Consider the following 24,896-nt stretch of genomic DNA (forward strand, 5'->3'; position numbering starts at 1 on the left):
ATGTCACTTGTTGTCCCACCAGGAGTCTTAAGACGGTCCCGTCGTCCACTTTCCAATTGCTGAGCCTTTACAGGGGGTGGGCTGCCAGTGCCTTGGCTCCGGGTCCTACTGCCTGCCCTGGTGGCCGGTGCACTCCAAAAACCTGGAACACGCACCACTGGTACTGGAGGCTTTTTGGCTGAGGCGCTACGATGGGACTGATGAATTGGAGAGGGGGATGGGGGCAAAAAGGTCAATTTGACATAGGGACAGTTTCTGACGGACACCGGGATGGGTAGCTGGAGGGGGTCTGGGAGTGGAAGAAGCGGAGGTGGTTGTAGGAGGTGTCACTTTAGGTGTTTTGGGTGCAGGTGCAGGTACTGGAGGCTGTCATGAGGTGGATGGATGTTGGGTGAGTGATTGCCGGCGTTTGTGTACTTTTGGAGGGGGCGTCACAGACACACTGGGAGAGGACACAGGGGACGTGTAAATGGGAGTGGAGGTGGTGAGTGCAGGTGAGCGCCTTGTGGTGCTGGGTGTTCTGGTGCGAGTCCTAGTGCCTGAAGATGTGGTGCATGCAGGTGTGTGTGTAGACGAGACTGGGAGGGAGGAGGGAGAAGAGGAGGAGGGTGACACAGTGGAGACAGTGGATGTTGCTGTGTCTGTATGTGGGTGAGGCTTGCGTGAGTGCCTGTGGTGTGTGTGGTGCCTATGTTTGCTTGAGCTACTTGTGTGTGTTGACTTGTGTGCATGCTGGTCTGTAGGTGTGCTTGGGATGGGCTGGGGTACAGGAGATTGGGTCTGGGTGGAGGAGGTTAGAGGGGGGAGGCTGGACACAGGGACAATGGCTGCCATCAGTGCTGAGGCCAGAGATTGCAGGGTTCACTGAAGGACAGCCTGACCAGAATGAATGCCCTCCAGGAATGCATTACCGTGTTGCAACTGCCTTTCTACACCCTGGATGGCATTCACAATGGTAAACTGCCCAACAGTGAGTGACCTGAGGAGGTCAATGGCCTCCTCACTGAGGGCAGCAGGAGTGACTGGGGCAGGGCCTGAGGTGCTTGGGGCGAAGGTGATGCCCACCCTCCTGGGTGAGTGGGCACGGGGAGAACGCTGAGGGGCTGCTGGGAGGGCGGTGCTGGTAGGGGAGGTGGCGGCTGTACCTGTAGAAGTGAGGGGCACAGATGGTGCCGCCACCACAAGGGTGCTCCCATCGGCGGACGAGTCCGTGTCGCTGGTTGGTGATCCGGTGGCCGACGTGAAGCTCCCCTCGCCCTCCGTCCCACTGGTGCATTCAGAGTCTGTGGTGTGGTCCTCCATGGCAATGTGGGATGCAGCTCCCTCGTGCTCCGGTGCCACTGTACCTCCGCCTGATGATGCTGATGTACAAAAGGACAGGGAGAGCAGGAAAAGGGGGGGAGACAGAACAAAGAGAGTTTTAGTGCATGGCATGCCGCTACCGTTGGCGGACAAGACAGACGCAGCAGCCCCCTGCATAACGCCGTGCTCCTGACCTCTGCACATGCAATTTCTGGAACATGGCCTACATGACAATGGTGGAAATCTGCGCACATGGATGCCACAGGGGCAACTATACCTCAACTTGGTACTCTGCTGAGGTGGGGTTGAGTGCCACATGGCCTACATTACGGAGGGGCCTTGCCTACCTAACTCGCCCTGGCCTAGGGACACCCACAGCCCACCTCCCCCACCCAGACACCTCCACTGCACGCAAAGTCCGCAGAATGAGAGTGTACTCACCCCCTTGTGTCTGCTGTGATGTCCTCAAGCGCCCATCCAACTCTGGGTAGGCCACCGCCAGGATCCGGAACATCAGGGGGGTCATGGTGCGACGGGCACCCCTCCCACGTTGGGAGGCCATCCCCAGCTGCGCCTCCGCCGTCTTCTTGCTGCAGCGGCGAATGTCCTCCCATCTCTTCCGGCAGTGGGTGCCCCGTCTCTGGTGGGCCCACAGGGTCCGGACCTCCTTGGCGATGGCACGCCAAATGTCCCTCTTCTGGTGGGCGCTGACCTACATGACATGCACAAGGAAAGAGGAACAGTCATTACCAACTGCACCGTCAATGTGAGTGGCCCCCTCCCTACTCTGGCCATGTGGACCATTCATTCCCATGCATAACTGTTCTATGTACTCTGCCCCCTTCCCTCTTCCACCCAGCCCTCTCCACCCAGGCCTAACCCATACAACATGCTCCCTATGTACTAACCTCTTGGTCTGGAGGACCGTAGAGTAGCGTGTACTGGGGGAGGACCCCATGCACAAGTTTCTCCAACTCCTGTGCAGTGAAGGCAGGGGCCCTTTCCCCAGATGCAGCAGACATCGTCGCTTCCAGGCCGAGTTCACAGCAGCACTAGCAGTGTAGGTCCTCTCCTGTCGAAGGTCAGGTATCTAGTGAGTGAACAGATAGAAAATGGCGGTGACGTCCGCGGCGGTGACGTCCGCGGCGGTGTGCATCATCACCGCCGGCACACCTGTTCATTGGCTCCTGGGACCCATAGGGTCCAATGTTAACCAATGCAGCATTGCGCCTCGGTCTACAACCGCCTACCACGACAGTGTGCAACGCCAGCGCAGTTATCCCACAATCCCATTGTCCCAGTTTAGAGGTCAGGCAGCCGCCATTTCAGGGGCCCACATGGCTTCATTTACTACTGCGTCACGCATAGCTAGGCCTATACTCAACACACATACAGGAAGGGTTTTTTGTCTGGTGTAGTCTTGTGTGTAACTGTGGGTACATACCTGGAGAAGTAGTGACTGGTTCTTCGCTGTTGTCCTTCTTAGGCACCGTCAGCTGGGACATATGAGAAGATGGCGGAATCCTCCGGTGTACCGACCGCTGGTGGACCTGTTGACAATGGAAGAAAGACATATCATCTTCACCTACAGGTTTGACCGTGCCACAATCCAGGAACTATGTACCCAGTTGGAGCCAGACCTGATGTCACCAATCCGCCATCCGACTGGAATCCCCCCTGACGTGCAGGTGCTGTCAGTGCTTCATTTCCTTGCAAGTGGGTCTTTTTAGACAACTGTGGCCATGGCATCAGGGATGTCCCAGCCTATGTTTTCCAACGTCTTGTCCAGAGTGTTGTCTGCTCTGCTGAAACACGTAAGGAGATACATCATTTCCCCTGAGTTGGGGGATTTGCGTACAATGAAAGGTGACTTCTATGCCCTTGGACATATCCCGAACTTCATAGGTGCCATTGATGGGACCCATGTAGCTCTGGTCCCCCCCGCAGGAGTGAACAGGTGTACAGGAACAGGAAGAATTATCATTCGATGAATGTCCAGATGGTCTGTTTGGCAGACCAGTACATCTCGCAGATAAATGCAATGTTCCCTGGCATGGCGCCTACATCCTGCGGAATAGCAGCATCCCTGATATGATGGGTCAACTCCAGAGGCACCGTGTATGGCTATTGGGGGACTCTGGTCACCTCAACCTTTCCTGGCTATTGACCCCAGTGAGGAATCCCAGGACCAGGGCAGAGGAACGGTACAATGATGCCCATGGGCGGACTAGGAGGGTGATCGAACGCACATTCGGCCTTCTTAAGGCCAGGTTCAGGTGCCTCCATATGACAGGTGGATCCCTATTCTACTCACCGAAGAAGGTGTGCGACATCATCGTCGCCTGCTCCATGCTTCACAATCTTGCATTGCGACGTCCGGTGCCTTTTCTGCAGGAGGATGATCCAGATGACTGTGTTGTGGCAGCTGTGGAGCCTGTGGAGCCAGTGGACAGTGATGAGGATGAAGCTGAGGATGAAGAAAAAGACAACAGGGAGTCAGTCATACAGCAATATTTCCAGTGAGACACAGGTGAGAACATTTTCTGGTTTAACATTACATTAACTTTCACACGTCTACCTCTATCCTGTACCTACATTTCACTCACTATTTGTTAATTGAGTTGTACCCTTCCATTTCAGTTTCACGAGTGTGGTAACCTACGTGTCAACTGCTTGCATCCTTCAAGGCTTGTGATGTGTGACATTGGTATGTTAGCCTTACAATGGGTAACCCATTATGACACTGTAATTGATAATACAAAGTTCCAAATCATAGACTGACTCCATATTTGTTTGGCTTTCAAGGGTGTTTATTTAAGTTAAGTGCTAAAAAAATCAAGGAAGGTTGTAAAATGGTGATGGGTGATGGTGGAGGAATGTCCATGGCAGAGTCCAGTCTATTAGTCTCACAGGTGCACTGCCCATCTGGGCATTGGAGGTGCAGCTGGGGCAGTTCCAATCTGGACAGGGTGACAATGTGGGACAGTGGGGGGACAATCAGGGTGTTCTTATTTCCTGGCGGGGATCTTGCCATCTTGCTGTGTCCTGTTCCTGGATCTCAGGGCCCGCTTGTGTGGTGGTTGTCCATCTGCAGGGGTTGGGGTGCTGGTGTGGTGGTCCTGTGGCGGGGCGTCCTGTCCACTAGCGCCGGCAGAGGTGGTGGGCAGTTCGTCGTCCTGGCTAGTGTCAGGGGCCCCTTGGAGTGCCACAGTGTTCCTCAAGGTCTTTTGAATGTCCGTCAGCACCCCTACGATGGTGCCCAGGGCAGAGCTGATGGTCCTGAGCTCCTCCCTGAACCCCAAATACAGTTCGTCCTGCAGACGCAGGGTCTCCTGCAACTTGTCCAGGACCGTCGCCATCGTCTCCTGGGAGTGGTGGTATGCTCCCATGATGGAGGATAGGGCCTCGTGGAGAGTTGGTTCCCTTGGCCTGTCCTCCCTCTGTCGTACAGCAGCCCTCCCAGTTCCTTGGTGTTCCTGTGGCTCCGTCCCCTGGACCGTGTGCCCACTACCACTGCCCCCAGGTCCCTGTTGTTGTTGGAGTGGTGGGTTACCCTGGGTGCCCTGTAGTGGTGGACACACCACTGATTGACCTGTCCTCGGTAGGGAGGTGTGGGCCCGCTGGTTGGGTGCTGTGCCGGTGTTACCAGAGGGTGGCAGCTCGGTGTTGGGCTGTGGCTGGGCAAGGGGAACCGACTGTCCTGAGGCCCACGATGGTCCGGGCCAGTCATCAGGATCCAGTGGGGAAGAGCTGCTGTCCTCACTGTGGGCCTCTTCTGGGGGTGGAGTGGTGTTGTCTGGACCCTCTGGTGTGGTGACGTTCCTTCGGGTTCCTGCAGGGGTATAAGAACATGATTATTGCATGTGTGTGTTTCATGGTGTGAAATGGTTGGGTGTGCGTGATCCCCAGTGCAGCCATTCCTGTGTGGGGGCTTGTGTGGTGATGGTTGGGGGGGTGTTCTGGGTATGTGCAGTGGGCATGCTTTAGTGAGGGGTGTCCATGCTTAGTTGTTGCATGCAGAGCTTGGTGTTGGGATGGGTGGTTGGTGTCATGGGTAGATTCGTGAGGATTTGGGGTGATATGGGAGGGTGTGAGGGTGGGGGTGTGTGATAGCATGCAGGTAGGGTGGGGGATATGATAGATAAGATTTGACTTACCAGTGTCCCATCTTCCACTGACTCCTCCGAGGCCCTCAGGATGCAAGATGGTCAGGACTTGCTCCTCCCATGTTGTTAGTTGTGGGGGAGGAGGTGGGGTCTGCCGCCAGTCCGCTGCACCACGATGTTGTGCCTGGATACCGTTGAACGCACCTTCCCCCGTAGGTCGTTCCACCTCTTCCTGATGTCCTCCCTATTTCTTGGGTGCTGTCCCACGGCATTGACCCTGTCGACTATTCTGCGCCATAGCTCCATCTTCCTGGCTATTGATGTGTGCTGTACCTGTGAGCCAAATAGCTGTGGCTCTACCCGTAGGATTTCCTCCACCATGACCCTGAGCTCCTCCTCGGAGAAGCGGGGGTGTCTTTGGCGTGACATGGGATGTTGTGTGTGATGTGTGGGGTGGTGTATGTGTTGATGAGTGTGGTGAGTGTAGTGGTATGTGGTGTTTTGTGCGTGGATGTAGTGTGGGTGATGGTGTTGTGTGCCTCTGTGTGATGGGGTTGTCAATAGCTGTGCTGTCTCTGGACTTCTCTCAGAAATTCTGGTTGTAGGGGTTTGTGGGTGATGTGGGTTTGTGTTGTATATTGTATTGGGTGTGTAGGAGTGGTGTGTGTATGTGTATCAGGTGTGTGTATTTGTAATTGTCCAATGTGGCGGTGTTTTGGAGATGTGTGTGTATTTTGAGCGCGGCAGTGTGTACCGCCAATGGAATACCGCGGTTGAAAGACCGCCGCGTGGATTCGTGGGTCGTAATAGCATGGGCGTGTTTCTGTTGGCGTGGAGGTGGAGGATTTGTTTCCGCCAGTTTATCGCTGACCTTTGGTGTGGCGGTGTTGTGTGGGTGTCTGAATTTCGGCGGATTCCGTGATGTGTGTCATAATAGCTGTGCCGTTCTACCCCGGCCGCGGCGGTGTATTGGCGGTAAGCGCCTTATACCGCCAATGTTGTAATGACCCCCTATGTCTGTCAGTGCCCCCTCCTCCCTGCGTGTCATCCTCAAGTATTGTTCTTCAGCAGCACCCCATCCCAGTCCATCACAGGCCCAATAAGGAATGGATGGGCTTCGAGTACTCATCCAGCCTATAGCCACTCGACGCTTAGCCAGCACCAGAGCGAGCTGTGCATGTCTATATGGGAAGCGCCTTCCCTGTGGTCTCCGCAGTACACCTAAAAGACAAGTCAGGGGTGTCGCTTCCAGCCCCAAACCCGTGACCCCATCTATCTTTCGAACCATCACCCACCAGAATCGCTGCACCTCCCTACAGGACCAAGCCAAGTGGAGAAAGGAGGCACTTATCTCCCCACATCTAGGACACCCGGTCTCTCTTGTCCGGTCAATCTTGTTAAGACAAGCAGGTGTAAGATATATACGATGAACAAAATGAAAATACAATAGCTTAAATCTGTTGTTACAAGAAACCGTGTGCACCAGCGATAGCGCCATATCCCAGTCCACGTCCTCTAAGGGATCCTCCAGATCTCAATCCTAGGCCCTGCATGCCCCTAGAGCTGGTCGTATCCCAATTTAAGTCCATGTAGTCCTTAAGGGCCACCGCCATTTTATCACGACAGCCACCATCCATCAGAAAATTCGGAGGCATGTGCCAACTGCGTGTTCTTTGGCATCAGATCCCCACAGCACTTGCATCAATACCGGTGCAAAAACCTCCCCAAATGCCTGATATCCATCACCTGTGGACAAGTCAGTCCACCCAGGAGGAAACGGTCCAGCCAACTATATGTATTATGCGTCTTAGAATGACAGGTATACTCCCTACTCTCTAGATGCACTTCCCTCTATCCATCCCAGAGCCCTAAATTGTGCATAACCTCTGTGAGGGATCTCACCACCAATGGTTTAGTGCCCAATTTAGATGGATAACAAACCTTCTCACCATCCAATATGCAATTGTAATCTCCAGCCCATATTAGAGGAGCGACAACTCCCTCCCCAGCACCTCAGGTATATTATCATAAAAGGAGTGATCGTCTATGTTAGGTGCATAAGTGCTGAAAATAGTAAGGGGCAGTCCATCCAATGTACCCTGTAGAAATATATATCTCCCCTTCACATCCGTTTCACTATAGATATGTATAAAAGAGACCCCAGGCACAATCCATATCATCACTCCCCTGCATAAGAGGAGAAGGACGAGGAGAACACCTGACCCCACCACTTCTTAGCCAGTTTTTGTGATTCCTCCTCTGTCATGTGCGTTCCCTGGAGGCAAGCTATATGAACCTTATGTTGCCTCAGGAAGAAGTGCACCCTATAATGTGCAGTATAGCTCTTCAGCCCCCTGACATTCCATGTCAGTGTGTTAATCTGTCAACCTATGTTAAGAGTTTATATCTTCCAACACCCCCATGCACCTCCTCCCCCCACCTCCCTCCCATTAGGAGAAGCCAAGACAAGTCCTTGCTTTGCATCCCACACACAACCATGCACTGCTGCCGTAAACATCAAACATATGCAAACCTGCACAACTAGATAACCCTTGACTCATTAAAACATACTGTAGATTCATGTGTGTGTATGCTGCCAGGACCACAGCCTAAGCCCCAACACCCTAAAACCCTAACAACACAGTGGAAGTAACCACCCCTTCCTGTATGCAGAATATGCTATGCCTATAACCCTAACCAATCATAGTCTAGGAAAAACACTTCCCCCACCTTCGTATAATACAGATTCATGAAGTGCCCCTTCAAATCCATATGCATTGTAATCCTGGTGCCCCCTACTATGCGAGGCAGGAACCTCAGACCCGAGCACAAGACCCCCAAGGATTCCATAAGAGCAGCATCCAACAAATACCAAAAAGGTCAAGTGTCAACAGAGTACATTTCCACTCCCTTATCAGATGGCTCAGTAAGTTTGACAGCCAGCTCAGGATCCACAACAGCCATCCTGTTGGATTTCAATTCTGCTGTCAGAGTTGTCACCTCTTTGTGCGGAGACCCACATCTGGCTCTCCCTGTACCTCTTCCAGGCCATTCCATCTACACTATAGGTACGAGCAGCCCCAAAACCAGACTGCTCAGATTGGCCTGGACCAACTTTGTCCTGTACCTCTCCAGACATCCTCAGGATGTTCACAAAAGTGCAACTTGCCCCCGGAGATCACCTTCAAACGTGCCGGATACAATAACATATATCTGATGTTCATGTCACGAATCTTGGCCTTCACCTCTAAAAACCCCTTTCTAGAGGTCTGGACCTTGTTCGTATAGTCCGTATAAATGGAGATTTAGCAATTCTCAAATATTGCCCTATGGGTTTCATGAGCAGTCCGCAGGATACAATCCCTATCTTTATAATTCAAGAGGCGTGCCATGATGGCCCTTGGAGGCGTTCCGGGCCTAGGAGGGGCAACCAGAGCCCTGTATGTATGCTCCACCACAAACAGCTTGGATAACCCCTCAGGTTGCAATACATCTCTAATCCATTGCTTCACGAAATCTTCCACCATAGACCCCTCTGCCCATTCCAGAAACCCAAGGAGGAGCATGTTGTTCCATCAGGATCTGCCCTCTGAGTCCTCCAATTTCACCTCCATCATCCTGACCGTGGAAGTAACCTGTGCCATCTGTTTGCGCAAGGTACCCACCTCCGTCTGCAAGTCGACGAAAGACCCCTCTGCCACCTTGACCGTATCAGAGACTTTGCGGACGTCCATTCGAAGAAGGTTCACCTCCACAGCTACTGTTTCTATCTTCCCTTCTAGGGCCACCCTAGTGTCCTGTATAGTAGCCAAAAGCTCAATGTGTGAGGGTTCCTCTGCAGTAGCCAGAGTGCCTAGTACCTCTCCAGGCTCTCCCATTTGAATCTGGCGCTGTGGTAACAGGGTAGTTGTAGTATATTGTTCAATAGTGTTCCCTTGCAACGCAGTGGTTTGCCAGTGCCACCCCATCTCACCATCAACTTAGAAATAATAGGATGTAGCACCACCGTTCCTGACTCAGAGGGGCAGAGATGAAGCTCTGTTGAGTTGTGACCAATGTTCCCTGTAAGGCGCGCGCGCGCACCTTTCCTTCCCCAATCGCGCAAGCCCCTTTGGCAAGCGCGCATGTTGTGCTGTTATCAAATGTTCCACCATTCCTATACTTTGTGGTAGTTTATATGCGTTATCACTTTCTAAGCCTAAATAAGCCTTTTAGAGCGACATACGTGCTCCCCTAAGGCAGATAATGCTCATATTTGAATCTGGATTGAAGTCAATGAAAACAGTGTTTAAATGCCGCGGGGAGTGTTTTACACATCATTTGGCGTACTTTAGCATACAAGCGAGCAAGTGATATTTGTCTTGGAAATTAATGGTTAATGAACTAGGAAATGCTTCAGAACAGTAGAAAATGTGCTGTTATCAAATGTTCCACCATTCCTATACTTTGTGGTAGTTTATATGCGTTATCACTTTCTAAGCCTAAATAAGCCTTTTAGAGCAATCTACGTGCTCCCCTAACAGGTCATGTCCTTGGGGTGTGCAACCAGGTAACAAAACTGCCTTGATGCCCTATTGCATGGAGTAATGATAACCCTTTTTTGCTTTAGTGGTATGGAGAGGCTAATGCCAAAGATCTTGGCTAGTTATGCGCTGCACGCGTGTGAATGGTCAATTTCTTGGCTCACGTATCCTTGGCTGCAGCGCACAGAAACCGCACACTGCCGCACACAGTGGAAAAAAATTAGAGGGAACATTGGTTGCAACACTCTTCAAATAATGCAGATCAATTGTCTGGCCCCAAATATCAACAACAAAGGGCTACCTTAATGTCCACATAGCTGTGCCGCCAGCCCAGACCTCATACCAATCAGGTGTGCTAAATGCATGCAGCGTCGTAGGTCCCAAACATCTCCACATAACGGGGCTGCACCAGGGCCGCAGAAGACACTCCACTTTTCAGAGCAGACACATAGCAATTCCCCAAATGACGACCTCTGTCGTCTCACCACTAGAGCCTGAGCAATGCAGGCCCCCCTTGTGGCCCCCTATACTTGTTCTCTGCCAGAAAAGGCTGGTGGAGAACAAGGTTGTAATCAGCAGGGCAGCGCTGGCTGAGAACAACCTGCACCGCCGTCATACGCAATCCTGATGGAGATGGCAGTAGGTTGGCGGGCTTGCTCGCCAACTTCATAATGTGCCCTGTCAGACTGCAACAACCGCTGTGGTCAGACGGTCACCGTGAGTCTGCTGGTGTGTTGACTGCCAGAGTAGTAATTAGGCCCTTAGGGCCTGACTACGAGTCTGGCGGTCACCAGTTTGGTGGTCCAACCGGCAAATGAAGAGTGTGGCAGTCGGACCGCAAAAACTTTGCCGTCTCCACCAGGAACAATGTTCCAGACGGGCTAATGGTGGTCCAGGTTGGAATCAGCCAGGGCGGTGCTATACTCAGCACCACCGTTTTTAACAAATATCAAGAATACATAGAAAGTCTGGACTCCTACCAGTTCTCCTAAGACTCTAGCTGACTGGGCTGTATTAGGGCACAGGTAAAGCTAGGCTCACACAATGGAGATGACTGTCTTGGGGTTCCCTCCTCAAACTTGAAGGACCACTGCAGGTGTGGGGGGAGAGCTCAGGTTGCCTGAGAGCTAGGGAGCCGGTCATCAGGCCAAAGCCCCTGTGGAAGGGAGGAGGGAGGTGCTTCTCTATTCAGAATCTCCATGGCTGCAGACAGGCAGAATCAGCACCTCCTTGCTAGCAGAGTCTACTTTCCAGGTAAGGGACAGATTACAAAGCACTGAAATACTGCTTGTCATGCACTCACATATATGGCTTTTTTCTAGGAAAAAACAAGTGGTGCATACACTTTCTAAACACAGTTTGAATCACAGAGCAGATTAAGCGGTCTTGTAAACACACTCTAGTGTATGTAGCCTTGTGTAAAAAAGGTGGGGGGAGCATAAAGCAGTCTTTGAGATAAACTAGGAGGGAAATTTCAAGTAGTCATGGGTGAAAAAAACTGCAGTTTAATCGTGCCAGGTTTGCTGAAACACAGGGAGCCTAATATACACAGGCACAGGTAGGAAAAATACACTTTTTAACAAATAACAAGAATACATAGAAAGTCTTGACTTTTACCAGTTCTCTTAAGACTCTGGCTTACTGGGCTGTGTTAGGGCATAGGTAAAGCTGGGCTCACAAAATTGAGGTGGCTGTCTTGGGGATCCCTCCACAAACTTAAAATCCCACTGCAGGTATGAGAGGAGGAATCAGGCTAGGGAGCCAATCACTAGGCACAAGCCCCTGTGGAAGGGAGGAGGGAGGTGTCCTCTATTTAGAATGTCCTTGGCTACAGACAGACGTAATCTATACTTCCAAGCTAGCAGAGTCTATTTTCCAGGTAAGGGGCAGATTACAAAGCACCAAAATACTACTTGTCACACACTCAAATATATGCCATTTTCTAGGCAAACACTTTACAAACACTGTTTAAATCACGGAGCAGATTAAGCAGTCTCCTAAACACAACCTAGTTAGTCACTGAGGTGTGGGGGAGCTTGAGGCAGGCTTTGTGAAAAACTAGAAGGGAAATTTCAAACAGTCACAGATGAAAAAAACTGCAGTTTAAAAGCACCAAATTTGCTAAAAGACAGGGAGACTAATATACACATGCACGGGTAGGTAAATACACTTTTTGACAAATTACAAGAATACACAGAAAGTGTAGACTCTTCTCAGTACTCCTAAACTCTGGCTCACTGTGCTGTATTAGGGTGAAGGTAAATCTGGGCTCACAAAATGGAAGTGGCTGTCTTGGAGTTCCCTTCACAAACTTAGAGGCCCACTGCAGGTATGAGGGGAGGGCTCAGGTTGCCTGGGAACTAGGGAGCCAATCACCAGGCCGAAGCCCCTGTGGAATGGAGGTGCTCCTCTATTCAGAACCTCCTTGGCTACAGATAATCAGAGTCCGCACTTCCAAGCTAGCAGAGTCTACCTTTCCAGGTAAGGGACAGATTACAAAGCACTGAAATTCTGCTTGTTTCGCATTTAAATATATGGCTTTTTCTAGGCAAAAACAAGTGGTGCATACACTTTCCAAGCACAGTTTACATCACAGAGCAGATTAAGCAGTCTCCTAAATACACTCTAGTTAGTCACTAAGGTGCATGTAGACTTGTATAAAAAGGTAGGGAAAGCTTGAGGCAGTCTTTGTGAAAAACTAGGAGGGAAATTTCAAACAGTCACAGGTGACAAAAACAGCAGTTTCAAAGCTCCAAGTTTGCTGAACCACAGGGAGCCTTGTATACAGAGGCACATGTAAGAAAAATACACTTTTTAACAAATAACAAGAACATATAGACTGCTTGGACTCTTATCAGTTCTCTTAAGACTCTGGCTCATTAGGGCACAGGTAAAGCTGGGCTCACAAAATGCAAAATACCAAATACTTTCAAATATCTATGCTTCTCCGTCATACAGTGATGATTTCCCTGGGGCTTGCTAATTCATTCTGTTGTGGTTTTTAGGGGCATATATCCATGACATTTAGCACATTTTGTCTACAGTGAGTGTCCATTTCCCTGCCAAATGTGTAGCATCCCTGTGCAACATTAGTACTACCACCATGACTCCATTAGGACAAAGTTCACATGGTGAAATGTGCATTGTTGATATATTTCCAGTTTGACATGAGCATTTCCATGTCACATTCTCCACGCTATTGTACTGTTGTCAGCAACATGGAAGGTTTTAGGAGCATCCTTTCTTATTGTTGTGTTATTGTGTATGTGACAAATGGATTTCTGCATGCCCTTGTTTATGACCTTGTGTGGGATCTGTGGGGATGAAGTTGGCATTGGGCTACTATTTTATAACAACAGTTTACTGAGGTATGCTTCATAAGGCAAAGCATTGAAGGTCTCCTGCTTGTTCAATGGTTACTGTGATTGCACAACTTCAGCCATGCAATTGTAATTGTCTGAGATTCAGATTTTCCTCTGGGCAACTGTTGGCAGTTCAGACGGCATGCATGCATATGATACAGTACATGTAGGAGCCACCTTGAAGTAGTTTGTTACTGGGGCCTACTTTAAGTCGTAGTAATGTTTGCTAATCACAGCTGTTGTTCAAGTGTGTTCAGAAACATGTGGTGACCCTCTTCCTCTTTGTATTTGTAGCATCACTCCAGGCAAGTGAAGGAGACAGGGCACAACCACGTAGGGAAGTATCTGGCCACGGTATCTCCGGTCATGACACCGAAGGACCCAGCGGCCCGAACGGTGAGGGTAGTGCCACAGAGGAGACAGGATTAACGTCTTCATCATCAGATTCTACATTCAGTGGCCACTCGCTGGTGGTGGCTGGTGGTCCCATTGGTACCTACTCCTGTACCATCTTTGTCTGCCATCGCCAGTTCTACTGCCACCGTCCTTGTTGCTCCTTACCCAGTTGGCCTTGCCTACTCACCCAAGAGGATGGGCATCTCCTTTGCCACAGGTACCTCTGCCCCAGCCCCTGTTACACCTGCTACCATGAGTGAGGAGGCTATTGACTTCCTGAGGAGCATCTCTGAGTGGCAGACTGCCATTGTGAATGCCATCCAAGGGTTGCCCAGCCAACTTCAGCAGATCAATGCTTTTCCTGGAAGGCATTTATAGTGCCATGTCTGGCCTAAGGAGATCTTTTTAGACTCTGACCTCCTCACTGATGGCAGCCATCCTCCTCTCACAATTCTCCCCCACCACCTCCTTCTTCCCAATCCAAATTCCCTATTTACATACTTGTCCCAGCACACAGACACATCCAGACGTACCTCAACACACACAAGCAGCACACACAAATACAAGCACCACAAGACATACCAGCACACAAACATCAACAGTCACCCACAGACATCACAACAACCATCATTACCACAGACACCTCACACCCATCAACACACACACCACAACCACGATACCCAGAGACCCAACCACAAAACCCAGTGAGACAGGCACCACACCCACCATACACCCAGATATCACCTCACAACCCGCAGGCCAACATACCTCAGACATCATACCCCCAGACACCACCACAACACCCACAGACACATCGGCTATATCCACTATACACCCAGACACTACCCAACCACCCCCACACACATCCACCACTCCCACATCACCCAGCACCTCTACCTCACAGCCCCCAGGACACGCACATACCCACATTCACACACACACCAGACCCTACCCAAACCCAAGCGTACTACACACAGGGACACACCAAAGCATCAATACCCACAGGTAAGACAACCACTACCTTAACCTCCAAACCCAAATCCCTTCTAAAGACCCTACCCCTTTTTCCAAGGAAAGATTCATTTTTGCGCTTGCCCTTTTCCTTGTGACCTCCACCCCTCTCCCGAACCCAAGAGGTACCAACCCACCCACATCCCAACTCATCCCTTCCATATCCAAGTTCTCTCCTGTCACAGCTGCCCCCCTGCAAACACCCATACAACACCCCCAAAGAAGAAGCCTACCCCTCCCAAAAAAAGCGTACCCCCCCAAAAACCAAACCCACCCATCCCAAATACAACCCCACCCCACCCAAGCATGATCCCCGAGGTACCTGCCTGCCCACTTGATGCCCCTTCCTGTGGAGGTTCTCTGACAGTGACTTGAGTCAAGCTTCAGCACAATCATGAGCGTGGACTACCATTTGGACTAACCAATGGCCTTTGCTCTTCTGCATTTACTGTTAATAAACCCAAGTTGTTGCTTTTTTGGGACACATTTGTCCCTGCCCTTACTTTTCAACATTTTGTTGTTCCTGAGCAATTTGTGTTGTATGCCTACAGTTGTGTGTGTTTCACCCTGATTGATGACCATTTGCTGTTTTTGACAAGATCTAACTTTGTGGGCAGTGTGACTGGTGTCACCCAGGACAAGGGTAAATGTTCATTATATGGATATGCGGTTGGTAATGCAAATGAGGTGTCATTGCATTGTATTTTATTTGATATGGTAAGTATTTTATCTTGGGTTGGCCAATGTCAGGGGGGCTGTGAAACTCCCCTCCTGGGCCATATATGGTCCCGGGAACCAACACAGTCCGGCCCGTGCATAACATTAGAGGGGAGCCATGCTGCCCCCCCTTCTGGAAGCATATAAGGCCTTGTGGACCAGCATCCCCCAGAGACGGCTCCTGCTATCTCCTTGTGAGATAGCTGCCTGCTTTTGCTTAGTCAGAGCTATGACAGCCAGACAAAAAGCAAACACGCCACTTCCAGCAAGTGGGAGCTGTTTGCTTTTTGTCTGGCTGTCATAGCTCCTGCTTGATGGAAGAGGGAAAGAGATGAAAGTACTACTCCCGCACTCAGTGAGATGCATTTCAAGGTGGCTGAACCACAGGGGCTTTCAGGGTCCCCCATGGGCATGGGCAGTGCAGTCGCCTCCATGTGGCCCTTTGCCCTTGTTCTCTGCCAGCCCTTTCATGGTGGTGAAACCACCATGAAAAGGCTGACGGAGAACAAGGTTGTTATCAGCAGGGCGCCGCCCTGGCTGATTGCAACCTGCATCACTGTCAACCTGTCAGAATCTAGGATCTTGGCTGGGATGGCGGTAGTTTGGGGGGTCTGCCCAACAACCTTGTAATGTGGCGACCAGACCGCCACAACCGTGGAGGTCCCATAACCACCCGGCATTGTCGGTCCTGGGACTCCCAATGTCATAATCTGGACCAAAATCTCTATTTCCAAAGTTCCTAACTAATTAGAAATATGCACAGTCTATTTGATTGGACCATAAGGTGGGCTTGCTCCAAACATCAGGATCAGTATCCAATGGTTGCAGATGGCACCATCAAATTTGCAACTATTCCAAATCTTCTCCGAAAAAATGCATTGTCATCTGAATGATTTCACACAATTGCGACAAAATATTACATTTTCTAGTTAATTGTTACTTGAGAGTTTTCTCTCACCAAACTAAACCTGTTCCACATAGGAATCATGAATTCCCTTTCCTGTTTAACAGCTAGAATAAATAATGCAAGATTGGTAATTCTAAAACATGTTTCTTGCCTTCAATACAATAGGACATTCAAAATCACATTAACAGCCTAAGGAAAGAATTCAGGTGAAAGGGGACAGAATAAACAAGTGATTTTCCATTCCTGCTGCAAAATTTATCTTTCAGGCCTAGGCAAACTAAGAAAGCCTTAATTCATTCAATACATTAATAAACCTATTGCATACCTTACAATTCATATCAAATATGCAAAGCAGATCATATAATTGCAAACATTATTTATAACATGCTAGAGCAATCTTAAATGTGAATTTATTTTTCTGCCATGTAATTTTCATTAATAAAATACATTGAATTCAATATAACTATAATTAAGTTATTTTCATTTAAGATTTTCAATAACACGTTTATGAAGTAAGAGAATATGCTAAATGCAGTTTCTTTTGATGTAATCCTTTACTTCCAAGATACACATCGTGACACATCATCCACTCTTTCAGCATCCGACTTAATCGGAAGACGATTCAAACAGTCTGCAAAAATGTTTCTAGCCCCTGAAATATATTCTTTGTAAATTGAAATTCTTGCAACACATAGGGGGTGATTCTAACCCCGGCGGTCTTAGACCGCCGGGGCCAGGGTCGGCGGGAGCACCGCCGACAGACCGGCGGTGCCCCGCAGGGCATTCTGACCGCGGCGCTTTGGCCGCGGTCAGTGCAGGAAAACCGGCGGTCTCCCGCCGGTTTTCCGCTGCCCCTTGGAATCCTCCAAGGCGGTGCAGCTTGCTGCGCCGCCGAGGGGATTCCGACCCCCCCTACCGCCATCCAGTTCCCGGCGGTCCGCCCGCCGGGAACCAGATGGCGGTAGGGGGGGTCGCGGGGCCCCTGGGGGCCCCTGCAGTGCCCATGCCACTGGCATGGGCACTGCAGGGGCCCCCGTAAGAGGGCCCCTAAATGTATTTCACTGTCTGCTGCGCAGACAGTGAAATACGCGACGGGTGCAACTGCACCCGTCGCACAGCTTCCACTCCGCCGGCTCGATTCCGAGCCGGCTTCATCGTGGAAGCCTCTTTCCCGCTGGGCTGGCGGGCGGCCTGAAGGCGGCCGCCCGCCAGCCCAGCGGGAATGTCAGAATTACCGCCGCGGTCTTTCGACCGCGGAACGGTAACCTGACGGCGGGACTTTGGCGGGCGGCCTCCGCCGCCCGCCAAGGTCAGGATGAGGGCCATAGTGCCACTTGGCAATCCTTGGAGTTGCATCAGAAACTCTCTTGGTTGATAATAGATTCACCAAAGGTTTATGATCCATTTGCAACACAAATTCGGTACCCCATACATATTTCCTGAAATAATTCACACCCCACCAACATGCCAAAGCTTCCCGCTTAATGACTGAATATGTAGACTCAGCTCCCCTTAATGCCCGAGAGGCAAAAGCAACCACTTCTTCCTTACTATTCCTAGACTGCATTAATACAGCTCCTAAACCAAACTGACTAGCATCAGTCACCACAATGCTTTGATCGATGTATCAAATGGTTTCAAAGGAATAGCCTCCACAACATCCTGTTGCATCATATTAAATTCGGTATCACACTCCTTTGTCCATTCAAACTTGATACTATTCTTCAACAACAATCACATCTCTTTTGTTCATTCAGCACATTTTGGAATGAAACATTCATAGAATTCCAACATCCCAAAAAAATACTTTCATTGATCTTTATTTTGAGGAGCAGGAAACTCCCTTATGACCTTAAATAGACTCTCTTTTGGTTCTAATCCCTTATCTGGTCATTTGTGTCGCAAATATTCCACACCTTTCACACCAAAATGACATTTACTTGCTTCCAATGTTACACCCTTTTCCTTCAAAATCATCAACACCTTCAACAAGGTCTCATCATATTCTTTAAGATCAGATCCCCATACCAAAATATCATCCTGGAAACACCTTACTTTTTCAACACCTTTAAATATAACCTCCATCACTCTTTGAAATACCGATGAAGCTGACACCAAACCAATTGACATGCATTTGAATCTGCATGCCCCATTAGGCGTGATGAAGGATGTCAAATGGTGTGAATCTTTGTGTAATACAACTTGATGATAAGCTGATGACAGATCAAGTGTTGTGAACACCTTTGCTCTTTTTACAGTGGATAATATCTCTGTAATGTTGGCTAAAAGGGGCCTATCCACCCAAATACTCTCATTGAGATCTCTCAGATCAATGCACATTCTCAACTTTCCATTAGATTTCCTAGCTAAAACTACTGGAGATAACCACTCAGACCCCTCTTTGGGCTCAATGATGTTTTGATCACACAAACACTGTAATTCATTAGTTAATTCTTCCCTGATTACAATTGGAACACGTCTAGGTTTGTAAACAACAGGTTTTACTCCTGCTTTCAATTGTATACTGTGACTGAATCCCTTAATTTTATCTAAAGCATCAGTAAACACTTCTGGAAATTTCTCTGCCCAGGGACAGACATTTATTGACACAGAACTGATTATGTTCTGACGCAGTAAAACCTGTTCTTGGCTGTTAGGGTCTAAAATGATCTCCATTTTTTTTGATCCAACCATCTTAATAGATTTCCACCGTTGAGTGCCACATGTCTTGGCTGTTAGGGTCTAAAATGATCTCCAATTTTCTTTGATCCAACCATCTCAATAGATTTCCACCGCTGAGTGCCACATAGACTGTTGACACTGTTTGATTGCCTTTGAAACTCAGGCTTGCGTCAAATTCACCTCAGACATCAATAGATTTGCCCCATAAGTTATTGGCTTAACTTTAGTTTTCCTTAATTCACCCTTTTCTATCTTGCTCCATTCATCAGCATTGATTAATGTGAACAAAGAACCAGAGTCTGCCATTATGTCATACTTAATCCCATGAATTGCATATGTCATACTTAATCCCATGAATTGCAATGGAACACAAGGGTTTCTTAACAGGAATGACCATGACCACAGAAACATTCTCTTTTCTTTTAGTGCAGCCTATTTCTTCTTTTTCTTGCACTACAAACACCACACTGTCTTCATATGAGTCACTTCAACATTTGCTTGTACCTTCCTCTACTGCCTTTACAGATTTGATGGGAGTTTATCAGCAACCAGTTCATGTGCCACTGTAGGCCATTTATTGCCTTTCACAGTTCTGTTTTCAGGTGCAACTGCTTTAACCACATTTGCTCTACTGGCAGGAATCCATTGACCTTGCCCCCCTGCACCTTTGTCTGCATGCAGGCCGCTTGTACTTTCACCACTTTGCACGATTTCTGCTTCAGCCACTTGTTCCGTCCTCACAGCTTGGTCAAGCCGAACCCCTTCTTCATCAGCATTTGCTCTTGTGAGATCAAACTCTGGTGGTCATTACAACCTCAGCGGTCTTTATACAAGACCGCTGAGGGACCGCCGTGCTGAAGACCGCCAGTGCAGGCGGTTTTCTGCTCGGCGCATTATGACCGCTGGCAGCCCTCCTTCCTTTTCCGGACGGAGAGCCGCCAGCAGCAATACTGGCGGACGGCGGGGAAGTGGAGGTAGCTCCACCTCCACCGCCCCGTCAACAGAGCACTGCCCACCGAATCACGTCCTGTGATTCGGCGTGGCGGTGTTCTGTTGACGGGGTGCTGGCGGCGGAGCTGCCCCCATGGATCCCGTCCCCTCCCGGAGGATCAACGGACCAGGTAAGTTGATCGTCTGTTTGGGGAGGGGGATGGGGGTGTTGTGTGATGTGTGGGTGCATGGGGGTGTGAGTGTGTGTATGTAGAGGGGGTGTGTGAGTGCGTGTATGCATGCGGGGGTGTTGTGTGTTTGGAAATGAGTGTGTGACTGTATGTATGTATGTCTGTATGGATGTGTGCGTGTATGTCTGAATGTGTGTGTGGCTATTGGCATGTATGTTGGTGTGTGTGCGGGTATGTGTGTTGGTAGTGCCTGTGTGCGTGTCAGGTGTGAATGTGTAATGTAATGTTGGGGGTAGGGGTGGGGATGGGGGTCCTGCCACCTTTGGAGGTGGCAGGGGTGGTGGGGGGTGTAGGGGAAGGACTCGGGTGGGGTTGGGGGTGGGGAAGACCCCTATCAGTGCCAGGTAAGGAATTCCCTGGCACTGATAGTGCTAACTGCCATGGATTTCATGGCAGTTCCTAACCCCATGAAATCCATGGCGGTCAGCCGGGTCATGATACCGCCGGCGGTATTGTGACGACCGCTGGGCTGGAGACCAAGGTCGTCTCTGCCCTGGCGGTCGGATCGGAGAAGTGGCGGATGACCATGGCGGTAACCGCCTTGGTCATAATTCCAAAAATGTTACAGCCAGCCTGTTGGCGGTAAGACCGCCGCTTCTCCGCCAACCGCCAGGGTTGTAATGAGGGCCTCTGTGTTTTCAAAAGGACACAGAACTTTGCGTGCATGTTCAGAAGACCAGCACGCTTCACAGCTGTTGTCGTCACCGAGATAACTTGAAACGGTCCTTTCCCTCTTGGCTCTAAGCAGGTCTTCCTCACATGCCTTTTAATTAACACCCAATCACAAACTTTCAAGCTGTGACACTGTTCGTGGGCCAGTTGAACTGTTGCTGCTTCAATCTGATGAGACAAAGAGTTAGCCACATCAGCTAGACCTTTGCAGCAATCCAGCAATGTCATCAGTTATGTTCACATGTCAATTTGCAGTTACTGCTGGTAGCCTCACTGCACAATCCATAAGAATCTCATTGGGAGACAGTCCTGTCTTCCTGTCAGGGGTGCTACGCGTGCTCATCATGACACGTGGGAATGTATCAGTCCATTTCAATGCTGTAGAGGCACAAACCTTTGGCAATCAAATTTTCAGTGTTCCATTAAATTGTTCCACCAATCCAGATGCCTCTGGTCTGTAACAGCAGTGCAATTTTTGCTCAATGTTCAAAGCTGCACACAACAACTTTGTAATCACATTATAAAAATGAGTTCCTCAATCGTATTCCAAAGAAGTCGGGAATCCACACCTTGGTATCAGTTCCCTGAGCAGGCAGCTTAGCTACAGTAAGACTATCATTCTTATGTGTTGGATAACCCAATGGGAGGACAACCAAATGGTAGAGCACACATACAGTGACCAATATGTACTTCAATCCATTACAGGCAGGCATCTCAATGAAATCAAGTTGCATTCTGTTAAATGGACCTCTCTATCTGCCTATGTGGCTCAAATTGACCAATGTGTATTTCCCTACATTCATTTTTTGGCATGTAACACATCTGTGACAAACCGGTTCTGCAACCAATCTAAATCTGGGGCTGTACCATTTTGTTCACCTTTCTCAAATCCTGTATTATGCAATATTTCTCACTTGGCTTTCGCAATCCCATAATTGGTCAATTATATGGGCTGCCCATTATATCTTTTAACACTCCCTCCTCTGCAAAGTCTGCAATTACTGGGGTAATACCATCAATTACTTCTTGGGTCAAGTTCTACTGTGGTGTTCTGGAGAAAACTGCATTTGGCTTAACAGTTACTCTGACTGGATCAACACCTCAAATAAGTCCAATATCTTTTCCAGAGAGCTCCCAATCTCCCAGCACATCTTTAACTGTCATGGCAGGAAACAATGTAATGAGAGTATATAGCTCATCAGTATGACTAGAAGTCTCATCATCGCTATTGGTTTGAATTGCTATCCCTTCATGTGCACAAGTGATGGAACATTTTAATTTGCATAGCAAGTCTCTTCCTAACAGACTCACAGGACTTGAATCACAAACTACGAATCAGTGCAGACCTTCAAAGTTCCTATCTTACCTGGAATGTGTTCTGTAATGGGGTTTACCAACTGCTGTTTTTCTACTCATACAACCTGAACTGTTCTTCCAAAAAGGGGCACATTTGGGACTTCTGCAGATCTGACAGTGGAACGAGTTTTTCCGGTGTCAACCAGGAATGAAACATTATAACTCATTCCACTCGCATTCACATAAGGACCACGCTGATCTACCTCTAATGAGGCAACCCTGCACACATTCTTCCTCTTCTGAACTATCGTTCATGTATTCTTCACTTGTTTCATCATTACTGAAATCAATCAATGAGTATTGCATGATTAACTGATTTACATTTGCCTTGGTTCTCTGGTATGCATTCTGCCGAGGAACTAATACCTGTTGCTGTGCCATCAGAGCTTGTGGTATCTACATTTGCTGTGGGACTTGGATTTGCTGTTGGGGAAATTGTACTTGTTGTTCGAGAACCTGCATTTGGACTGCTCCAGTAGGAACATTCATGCGTTGATTTTGGGGGCTTTGAACTCTTTGATTTTGAAATTGACTGTTGTCAACCATCTGCGCAACACCACCACTTTGCACCAAATTATTTACATTATTAAATGGACACTCCCATTTCCATTGTCCGATGTTGCTGCACACATGACAAGGAAGCATTTTCTTAATGTTCTGAACATCAGTCACATTTGCATTCGCATGTACTTGATTTCCACGACTACTACCTCTGAACTGAGGCACCATATTTCCCTGCTGCTGCATTCCCTGCATTACTCCTATATTCACCATTTCTTACTGACCATGCATACCTGCTGCGTAGGCAGACTTGATCTGCATCACCATTGCCTTTTCCCTCAACCTTTTCTGCTTCAACTCAAGTTCATCACTACAGTATTTTGCGTAGTGCAATACTTCACCAATCGGCTTTCCTTGCCATCAAATCAAATGATTCTAAATCATGTTCCTAATTTCAGGCTTCAATCCTTGAACTAATCTAAACACAAAATTAATCATGTCTCTCGGTACACTCTCTGTGCCACTGTATTGCTTGAATGATTGCAACAATTTCTTATAAAAAGCATGAACAAACTCCTTTGTCTCCTAAGATGCTCTGTAATTTTTTTCTAATCAATATCTTTAGGGGAAACTCTAGTTTTTAGAAATTCAATCACCTTATAATAGGTTTTCATCACTTCTTCAGATAGCGCACCTGTTACTGCATCTCTTGGTAGCTCATGCATTGGCCAGTCAACACTCCTTCTACATTCAACCCAGAAATCTGCTGGAACCACAATCTCAAATAAAGTGTTCAGATCTTCCCACAAACACTTTGTAAGCTTAAAAACCTCTCTGTTTGCTGGCACCATTCCACTGGTTTCTTCCTCAATTTTGGGTTATCATTTGTAAATGACAATATGTCACTTCTGCTCCAAGGAACATGAACAAAATTCCCTCCAGGAATTTCTCTCATAATTTTTACAGCTCCTTCAACCTACTATACATCATTTGGAGATGCAGTCGGCTTTTTCTTCTGATCTCTTTTCTTCACCCATCTGTCTTCCCATTTATCTAATGCTCTCCAAGCTTAAATGCTTTGAATCAGCTCCTTAATATGATTTTTTATTTTGGGTGTTCTAATGTTTGCAATGTCTCTCAAATGTAATTCTGATCTGTAGCTTTTCTTCAACTTTTTGGATTTATTCATCTCAATTTCATAATTCTCAGCAAAATTTGCTAATTTCTCATAAACCTGTCCGGCTTGAAGAGTTATATCCTTGCACATGAAGCACAATTTATTTTTATTGTAATAATCTAATCTGTCCAATTAAAGTGTTCCCTCACTCATTTCATTTAATTCCAATTTTATTCTGGTCATGTTCAGCATCTTTTCTCCCTCAGGCATGTTTCCTGAAACTGATGCTTCACTCAAATTGTCTATCCATTCAGTCAATTACTGTGCTGATAACCCGTGAAAGCTAATATATTCTATTCCGGGGCACAAACTGTGGTACATTGCATGGGGCTCTAATAGCCTGCTCCCGAGCCATCACAGATGAACCTGTTAAGCATGGGGGACAAGTCACATCAATCAGTGAACCTACTCTATCATATGTCTGGGTCGGACAAGACAAATTCATGGGGGTCATGGCTAGCACTGTAGTACACATTCTCTCCATTTCTGCATTAGTTCTAAAAGGTGAATTCATTGCTGATGCTGGATTTGGAATCTGGGGACTAGTCCCATTATTACCCTGGGCATACAACAGGACTACTGGACCTATGGTGACGGGAACTGTTAATGTTTCTGGTCCTGTGAAATTCATCTGACTTGGTGGTAACATTAATCCTTTAGTCAGGCTAGTTAATATGTACCAAAAGAGTGATTTGACTGATTCAGGACAACATTCTGAGGTGTCATTACTAGGGAATATATTGGCATCATCTGTCTTTAGTTTACAAATTGTGCAGGTGTCTGTGCATTAGGTGTGAACTCAAACTGAGTCATACCTGCATTCTGAATTGGCTGTGGCAAAACTGGAACTGGGACATTTTGGGCTGTATTAATATTTGGAACTGTCGGATAAACCGCTGGCACCTGTGCAACATTAGCAGTTGGCACATTTGGAACTATCTGAACCTAGCTTTGTGCAACTGGAGCTGTGGCAACACTCAGGACTACATGCTGGTTTACTGAT

This window comes from Pleurodeles waltl, chromosome 8, assembly GCF_031143425.1.
Source record: "Pleurodeles waltl isolate 20211129_DDA chromosome 8, aPleWal1.hap1.20221129, whole genome shotgun sequence".
Classification (NCBI taxonomy): domain Eukaryota; kingdom Metazoa; phylum Chordata; class Amphibia; order Caudata; family Salamandridae; genus Pleurodeles; species Pleurodeles waltl.